A 9,579-nucleotide genomic window follows, 5' to 3' on the forward strand; every position below is an offset into this window, starting at 1 on the left:
CATGTCATATTTTGGTGCGACAACTTGGGGGTAGTTTATGCTATTAACCGGCAGAAGTCTACATCCTTGACGGTTCTCAGGCTCCTTGCACAGCTTGTTTTGCGCTGTCTGGCATGTAATGTTCACTTCGAAGCAAGGCATGTTCCCGGCGTAGACAATTCCATTGCAGATGCGCTATCCCGCTTTCAATGGGTTAGATTTAGGGAACTTGCACCTTCTGCAGCAGCGATTGGTGATATCTGCCCCCCTCATTGTTGGCAGGTTATTTGTCCGGAATGGAGGGGTTAGCGCGGCACTCGCTCGCCCCCAGCACGTTGACGTCCTACCAGTCTGCCTGGAACCAGTGGGAGTCCTTTTTCTCCCGCAAGCGTGACGGAGGTAAGCGGATTTACCAAGTCTTTTTATCTTTTATATGGGGTCTATATTCTGCTGGTAAGTCCAGGGCGGTGGTGGCGAGAATCATTTGCGGCGTTTCGTTTTTCTTGCGCTTGCATGGGTGTCGGGATTTTACCAAGGGATTCTTAGTACAAAGGGCTGTTAAAGGTTGGGCTAGAATGGCCCCGGTTCAGGATGACCCCAGAAGAACAGTTACTTTTTCGTTACTTTTTTTAGTTTGTGATTGTATTGTCTGATGTTTGCACGTCCCCTTATGAAACGATACTTTTCCGGCTTGCTTTTGCGATGGCCTTTCACGGGGCTTTTCGCATCAGCGAGTTGGTAGCTGCTTCTCGTCGGGCCCCTCCTGCTTTACTTTATTCACACATTATCGTCGCCCGGTCTCTGATGTGTAAGCTGCAGCAATCCAAAACAGATCAGTTGGGTAGAGGTCGCTGGGTGTATTTGGCGGCATGTTCGGATGCACGTGTTTGCCCGGTTGCGCTGGCCAGACAGTATTTGCGCCTTCGGCCCAACTTGCCAGGTGCGTGGTTGATCCATGGTGATGGTTCCCCCTTGACCATGTATCAATTCCGATCTGTCCTTCAGCGGTGTACCCAGTCCCTCGGCTTGCCTCAAGGGGTATACGGTTCCCATTCCTTTCGGATCGGGGCGGCTACAGCCGTAGCCCGTGCTGGATGGTCGGTTTCAGAAATTAAAGCGCTAGGGCGATGGAAATCGAACGCTTATAAACGCTATGTTCGGCACTGATATGTTTGCTTCTGCATTGTATATTGTCTTACTATTGCATTATTATAATTTGGAATTTTTCTGTTACCGCTCGTCACCATTATCGGTGGGGGCCCTGAGGGATTTTGCCCTGTTTTTGCCCTGAACCACGGAAACTGATTAGCTATTGTTATCCGGGCAGGTTTTTTCAGGTTTTCACCTCGGGCCAAGTTAGGTTTTTTTCCCCCTTTGCTCCCCCTCCTCCTCCCCCCTGTCTTTTATCTTCTCTACCTTTCTTTCTCTCTTTTGATGCCGACATTTCGTTTGTGCTAAGTTTTGGCTTCCATTTGGTAACCTTGTTACATTGTGTTTTTTCTTGCAGGAGCTAATTTGGACCCTCGACCCATATGGGTCGTGGGTCATGCATTTATCCATTGGGCAGCTACATCGCCCTTGGCGTGTGACCCTCAGTCATTTGTAGCAGTAGACAGCATTCTCTGGTTAGGCAGGAGAGGTATGCGCTGGGACGCGCTGCTAGGTTTGCTGTTAGAGATGGCGTCGTGTTTTGGGGCTCCTGGTGTTCTAGTCTTGCATTTGGGGGGCAATGATCTGGGGTCTCAGTCGTCCTTAGATTTGAGGTACAAGGTAGTTAAGGATCTTGAGACCATTTGTTCCTGGTGGCCATGGTGTAATCTGGTTTGGTCGGCTATCATTCAGAGGCAGTGTTGGAGGAGCGTGAGGCCTGGGGTGTTAGTCGACAAGGCAAGACGCAAGGTTCATTCCCTAGTGGCAAAAAGAGTGGTAGCTTTAGGTGGCCTGGTGATAAATCATCCTTTGATACGCTTTAGAGATTCTCACCTGTTCCGTTCGGATGGAGTTCACCTTACTGAAGAGGGGACGTCGCTGTTCTTGGAAAGTATCTTTAGGGGATTAGGTAGTTTAGTTTAGACTGGTGGCGGGCCCGTCTTTAAGAGGTGTCGTCGGGCGTGGCTGGAAGGAGCGTCACGTAAAGGGTTAGGTTCACTGAAATTTATTTTGGGGTGCAATCGGCATCAATACACTGTTGACGTTAACCTTCTGGGGTCAGCTGCACTGGCTTACTGGCCGGGCCTTTTTATGAGTGTATTGGTGCCTGATTTGGAGACCTTAAAGATTACTTGCTTAAAGGGCAATTGGCCCTGCAAGTATGGTGGAGGATAGTGGAAATTGCTTAAAGTGAATTTGGACCATTGGCTTATGACGCTCTTTCTTTCCGTCACCAGTCGTTTTTTGTAGGGATGTGCGCCGGACCATTTTTGCCGGATTTGGATTTGGTTCTAATTCGTCGTCCGGCTTTGGATTTGGATTTGCCAAACTGCGGTGACTGGCTTTGGATTTGGATTTGGATTTTTTTACAAAAATTTACAAAAAAAGCTAAAATCACATAAATTGGTCTTTTTTTTCTTCCTAGAGTATTATTAACCTCAATAACATTAATTTCCAGTCAATTTAGACCATATCACAGCTTATAATATTGTTTTCAACATTATTGGCCAAAGGTTGCAGTGAGCTGACTGGTTACTAAGCGACAAAGCAGCGGCACAACGACACAGACACCACAGTATAAAGCACATCTATGACACATTGCCACACAGCAGTGGCAGAAATGAAAAGTAGTGCACCCACCCAGTGGGGTACGGCCAGCAGAGTCACAGTACTTGTTTACAAAGTGTGCTACGGCCCTAGGAGTCACAGTGCACAATCTTATTAGCATTACACCGCACATAGGGCCTGATTCACATTACACCATAAAGTAGTGTCTCTTATTTATGTTACGACACACAGTAGTGCCCCTTTTACACAATGCCCACAGTAGTGACCCTTTTACACAATGCCCACAGTAGCGGTGTCCCTTACACAATGTCCCCCAGCAGTGGTGCCCCCTATGCAGTCCCCTTAGTAGTAGGGTCCACTATGCAGTGCCCCCAGTAGAATGCCCCCCAGTAGTATGCCCCCCATTAGCAGGCCCCCCCAGTAGTATGCCCCCCATTAGCATGCCACCCAGTAGTATGCCCCCCATTAGCAGGCCCCCCATTAGCATGCCACCCAGTAGTATGCCCCCCCAGTAGTATGGCCCCCCTAGTAGTATGGCCCCCCCAGTAGTAGGCTGCCCCAGTAGCAGGCCTCCCCCAGTAGTAGGCTGCCCCAGTAGTAGCCCCCCCTGTAGTATGGGCCCCCCCTGTAGTATGGCCCCCCCTGTAGTAGGCTGCCCCAGTAGCAGCCCCCCCCCAGTAGTAGTAAGCCCCCCCAGTAGTATGGCCCCCCCAGTAGCAGGCCCCTCAGTAGTATGGCCCCCCCAGTAGCAGACCCCCCCAGTAGTATAGCCCCCCCAGTAGCAGGCCCCTCTGTAGTATGGCCCCCCCAGTAGCAGACCCCCCCCAGTAGTGCAGACCCCCCCAGTAGTATAGCCCCCCCCAGTAGCAGGCCCCTCTGTAGTATGGCCCCCCCAGTAGTATAGCCCCCCCCAGTAGCAGACCCCCCCCAGTAGTGCAGATCCCCCCCAGTAGTATGGCCCCCCCAGTAGCAGACCCCCCCCAGTAGTATAGCCCCCCCCAGTAGCAGGCCCCTCTGTAGTATGGCCCCCCCAGTAGTATAGCCCCCCCAGTAGCAGACCCCCCCCAGTAGTGCAGACCCCCCCCAGTAGTATAGCCCCCGGCCCAGTAGCAGGCCCCTCTGTAGTATGGCCCCCCCAGTAGTATAGCCCACCCCAGTAGCAGACCCCCCCAGTAGTGCAGACCCCCCCCAGTAGTGCCCCCGGCCCTTGCACAAATAAAAAAATAAAAAATAAAAACTTACCTGTATCCCCGCTCCCGCGCCGTCCGCTCTGTCACACGCTGAGGAGGGAGCCGGAAGACGGAGCTCATGTGTGAGCTCCAGCCGGCTCCCTCCGTGCAGCAGCCAATGAGAGTCTGTGTGACTCTCATTGGCTGCTGTAACAAACACACAGCTGCCGCTGGCGGCTGTGTGTCTGTGTCTGTGTAGGGCAGAGCGCTATCACTGCGCTCTGCCCTACTCGCGAGGAGACCTGATGTCGGATTCTCTAGTGAGAATCTGACATCAGGCGGCCGCCGTTCGGCCCCGAACGGGGATCCGAGTCAGGCGGTGAACACCCGAACAGGGTTCGGGTGGACTCGGATCCCCAATGTTCGGAGCGGTTCGGATTCCACAGAATCCGAACCGCTCATCTCTAGTTTTTTGTATTTAAAATAAAGGCTGATCTTATTTTTATAGCAATAAAGTTGTCTGTGTCTTTATTTTAGATAAGTTATGTAAGGTTGGTTAAGCTGTACTGGTTTGGATTTGTGTTCACATATACCGATAGGGCGTTTATGGTAACTGAGCAGTCAGTGTCACAGTGTCACTGTCAGGCACTCACTGCATGTGCACTGTATGACAGACCCAGCAGTGCCTCAGTGTGTTCTGGAGTGACGGCATTGGTGAGGAGCTGAGAGAGAGAGAGTGTGTGTGTGATGATATAAGGCGGGATGTACTAACCTTGCGGAGTACATCCTGCCATGCTTTGCATTTCCAACTGATCGCATATGCACTAACATATGCGATCAGTAGAGCAAAGGACAACTCTTCCGATAAAAGCTGTTTTTTGCGATGTGCGCTGTGCCGTGGACTTCCAGGTTTATGACCCGGGAGTCCATCTTACCATGCGCAGAGTGAAGCATCGGCCATGGGGCATGCTGGGAGGGATCCGATCAGACTCTCTGCTCCTCCCCTGTCTGCACCAGACTCTCTGCTCCTCCCTTGTCAGTGCCAGACTCTCTATTCCTCCCCTGTCTGCACCAGACTCTCTGCTCCTCCCCTGTCTGCACCAGACTCTCTGCTCCTCACCTGTCTGTGCCAGACTCTCTGCTCCTCCTCTGTCTGCACCAGACTCTCTGCTCCTCCTCTGTCTGCACCAGACTCTCTGCTCCTCCACTATCTGCACCAGACTCTCTGCTCTTCCTGTCTGCACCAGACTCTCTGCTCCTCCTCTGTCTGCACCAGACTCTACGCGCTTCCCCTGTCTGTGTCAGACTCTCTGCTCCTCCCCTGTCTGCACCAGACTCTCTGCTCCTCCACTGTCTGCACCAGACTCTCTGCTCCTCCTCTGTCTGCACCAGACTCTCTGCTCCTCCTCTGTCTGCACCAGACTCTACGCCCTTCCCCTGTCTGTATCAGACTCTCTGCTCCTCCCCTGTCTGCACCAGACTCTAGGCGCTTCACCTGTCTGCACCAGACTTGACTCTGTGCCCTTTCCCTGTCAGCAGCAGCCCCTCTGCATTTCCCTGTCGGCAGCAGCTCCACTACCCCTCACCTTTCATTGGCAGCCTCTCTGCCCTTCCCCTGTCAGCAGCAATAATTGTCCCCCACCACCAGCATTTCCTCTGGGCCCCTCAAACTTTAGATACTGCCCTGTACTTTGTCCTGCCTCCTCCTTTTTCTTCTAGTTCTCACCTCTTCATCCCTTACATATCTTATACTTTTACTGAAGTCCAAGAAGTTCTGGGGCTGCTGACCTGAAGCATTATGGACTACCGGAGGCACAACCGTGTCCAGGACCACGTAAATGAATGTGAGGATGGCAGGTGAGCACAATCTTGGGACTTTAGTATTTTTGTTGAGCAACTGTATAGATGATTGTTCATATAGTATGGATCCTAAACATCAAGCTTTTACTCCATAATCACATGCATTAATTGGTTTTAAGGAACTAGCGGTCAGGGATCCTCATGCAAATTATCAAAGCACCAAAAGCCCTATTATTACTGGTGAACAAGGAGATGTTTTTGTTTTTTATACTGCATTAGCCAATTCTTCTTTGGGCTGATCCTGTAGTTGTAGGACAAATCATATCACCGCCAGGGTCTGCCCGTACCCCTAAAGTGGCATGAAGCTGAAATGGGCACCAACCATTGCATTCCACGAATGGGCCCTTCATGTCTCAGTTCAGCTCTTGATATAAAACACAACTTTTTTTTTTACTACTTATTATTACAGAATGTAGAGTTTTTATAACCTATCAAAAAGAGTCTGAAACTGTTTGCATCTATATTCCCACTTGAGAAAAATATGTTGACATCAATTCCTTTAGTTTAAATATAGTTAAATATTTAAAGTTGTACCAAGTAAAGTACAGTATGTACTATAGATCCAGAAAAATAAAAACAAAAACCATAAGCACATTAAGGGGAAAATTTACTACGGGTTTGAACTGCCTTTAGTTTGGCTGCGGTTTCCCATTGGGATTGCATCCTGCTGATTTACTAAGCGCAAAAACACTGAGAAGCCACACTTTAGAGTAGGACTTTGAATGAACATCAATATTTTTCCCAGTAGAATAATATAAACCCCAGATTTACTAAGTGGCTGGTTTAGAACCCATTGCAGTGGGATTTTTCAAAACCATTGTACAGTACATGTCCCTGTCTCCATAAATGATATTTGTACTAATCATTTTTTTTTTATTTTAAACATCTTCATCTGAATAACTGTAGTAAGCACATACAGATACAAGGAACATGGGGAAATCCCTCAGTATTGTTTATATAGTAATATTTTCATTATAAGGGCGGGATGAAAAATGCGGTCAAACCCTGAAAATGGAGGTTTGACTGCATTTCTCATGTACACCAAGCCCCGAATGAGATGCACTCCGGGGGTTGGTTGCGATGGGTAACGGCATCTTCTTGATGGCGTTACCCATAAAAGCCTATGGGCTTCTTTCTGCAGAGTGCTGTAAGAGGGATCCGATTGGATCCCTTCCAGCACCCCCTGCGGCATTCACAGAAGGACGCCAGAGGGTTTCTGGGTCATAGGGCCATTCTTACCGAGAGAGCAGCCCTTTGCGGTGCTGGTCATGCATCCCGCCCTAAGTCTTTGTCAATGTAAAAAATAAAAAGAACCTTTCCTGATGAAAACTGCCTTCCCCTCCCTACCTGGCATTGGCTGATCATCTGCCAACGTTTCAGCCTCGTCCGCCGCTCTCTTTCTCTTCGGGAATATAATAGATCCCTCATGTCTCCATCTTCTCTTCTTGTCTTCCTTTCTTCTCTTTCCATCGTCACCTTTTAAGACATTAAAAAAGATCAGAAGCCTGAATAATAATAATAATAATAATAATAATAATAATAATAAACCTTAATTACATATACTGTAACTGCTGCCTTATTATTAGGGACACATAACCCACAGAGAGACACTAACAGAGACCAGATATAAGGAGGACTAGCTATTTGTATATAATACATCTATATACATTTTATTACCAAGTTCCCAAATTATCCAACACATATCTTATAAGATAACCTAATATTACTGTTACTGTTATTCATAGAATATATCATATTGTACCCAAAGGATAATGCAGGAGAAATTGTTACTCAGATACAATGTTATATATAATGGCGGCACCAGTCTTATAACATGACTGATATTAATCTCAGTAATATAGGGCACGAGTCAGAGATGGGCGCTAATGCCGCCACCGCCGCTGCCATTTTGTACGGAGCAGCTGTGCGGAAATATGGAGATGTGCAGGCACCGGGATTTGTACTGAGATGAACACTGGCGGTTTCACAAATCCAAGCAGCTGCGTATAAAGACGCAGCATCGGCCTCCTGAGTAACCCTACGGTCATGTAAAATGCCCGCTGGAACTGAGACGTCGGAACCACTTTTACTGCGTACAGGATCGCAATCACAGGCAGAGACTCACCCAGAATACGGTCATGAGCAGTGGCGGCTCTTACCCTCTTAGATGAGGGGGGCTGCCACAACTGGAAACGAGCGTCACTCACCTCTAACTGCAGGTCCCGGCATCAATCTGTCAAGTGCTGGGACCGGCGCATGCGCACTAGCGGCTGGGAGCTGCGCGTGCACATGTGCATGTCACCAGCTTCCAAAGGGCTGCATTGTCTGCAGCCCCTAGGAGCCGGTTAGGGCTGGTGTAAAGGCAGAGTAGTGGCTTCATACTGGAAGCCGCTCTCTGCTAATAGCAGCCTGGACTGGCAGCCCCAGGGGGAGGAGACACCTTCCCCTGAGACTGCCTGTTGTATATCTGACTGGCAGGTGGCTTCTCCAATAGGAAGCCACTGCCAGTCACAGTAGTGTAGAGAATGCAGTCACGGACTGCAAAGACTTTATACTGAAGTGGCGGACATTACTGGGGGGGCTGCAGCCTCACAGCACCTAGGCAAGATCCGCCACTGGTCATGAGACATCTGCATTTAAGTCATCACCTCCCTGTTACCACTCACAAATGGTCCCTGCCTGTCACTCACTTCACGGATAAATCCTCACTGCGAGCGACATCAATAAATAAACTTGATGCATGCGCAGGGCGACATATACACATGTACAGGCTACCGATAATCTATAACTGTGTTCACATCCGCAATGTGTCCATCTCTGAGTCAGGCCCATAGTCCATATACTGTGTATATTATATATATATATATATATATATATATATAAAAGTAGAAAAAAAGAAGAAAAAAAAGGGGGGGTAGCACTCACCAGTCTTCTTAAAAACATTTCTTTATTACATCTCAGTAAATTTTTTTTACAGCATTTCAAAATCCGACGTTTCGGTCCTGTGCATGCACCCACAGCATATACGAGCGTCCAACAAGATGGTCGCGATGGTCTTGACCATCGCGACCATCGGACTTGCGAGTGAAACCCTGTGGTCGGGTTTCTCAACTGCAAGGCCAGGAGTGATTTTGGCTCTATCAGAGCCAAAATCACTCCCACTGACATCACTAGTGATGTCAGTGGGCCAGCTTCAGACGGTAGGCGTTCCCATAGGAACGCCTCCGTCTGGCAGGCACGCCCCCGGCACGCCCACCAAAGGGGGCGTGCTGTCAATCAACATCGACAGCACGCCACCTTTGGTGTGAGACCTGGAGCGATGGAAAGTCCTTCGCTCGCCGGGTCTCGCGCATGCGCATAACGGAGCTCCCTCCGTCGTGCGCATGCGCAGTGGGGAACATCGACCCACTTGCGAGCATACTGCCGCTCGCGAGTGGGTCTGAATGACCCCCATAATACATAGATAATGGCACAGACATATAAGTAATGGGAAAATCAGAAGATACTGATCCAATTATTCATAGATGATGTATATCAAGCCCCTATTACCGTGGACAGAAGTGCAATATCTGTATAAGTCTTTCAGGTATTTAGAAAATATAAATGTATGAAATATCATACATTCACTTTACATGAATAATTCCTGATATATGGTCACATAAAACGTATCTTCTGCAGGAATGACCAACAATCTGTATCACTCTTACACTGTTATACCCCTTTTCCACCAAAATTCTGGGTCTGACCCGGAGTTGGAACAGGGTTCCTATGCGGATCAGACCCGGAATTTAGCTGGCGCCGACTCGGGATATTCCCGAGTCGGCGCCGCTCACACCGCAGTCGGGTCTGCATA

Source organism: Taudactylus pleione, unplaced genomic scaffold, assembly GCF_031769625.1.
Source record: "Taudactylus pleione unplaced genomic scaffold, aTauple2 ptg000727l, whole genome shotgun sequence".
NCBI classification, from domain to species: Eukaryota; Metazoa; Chordata; class Amphibia; order Anura; family Myobatrachidae; genus Taudactylus; species Taudactylus pleione.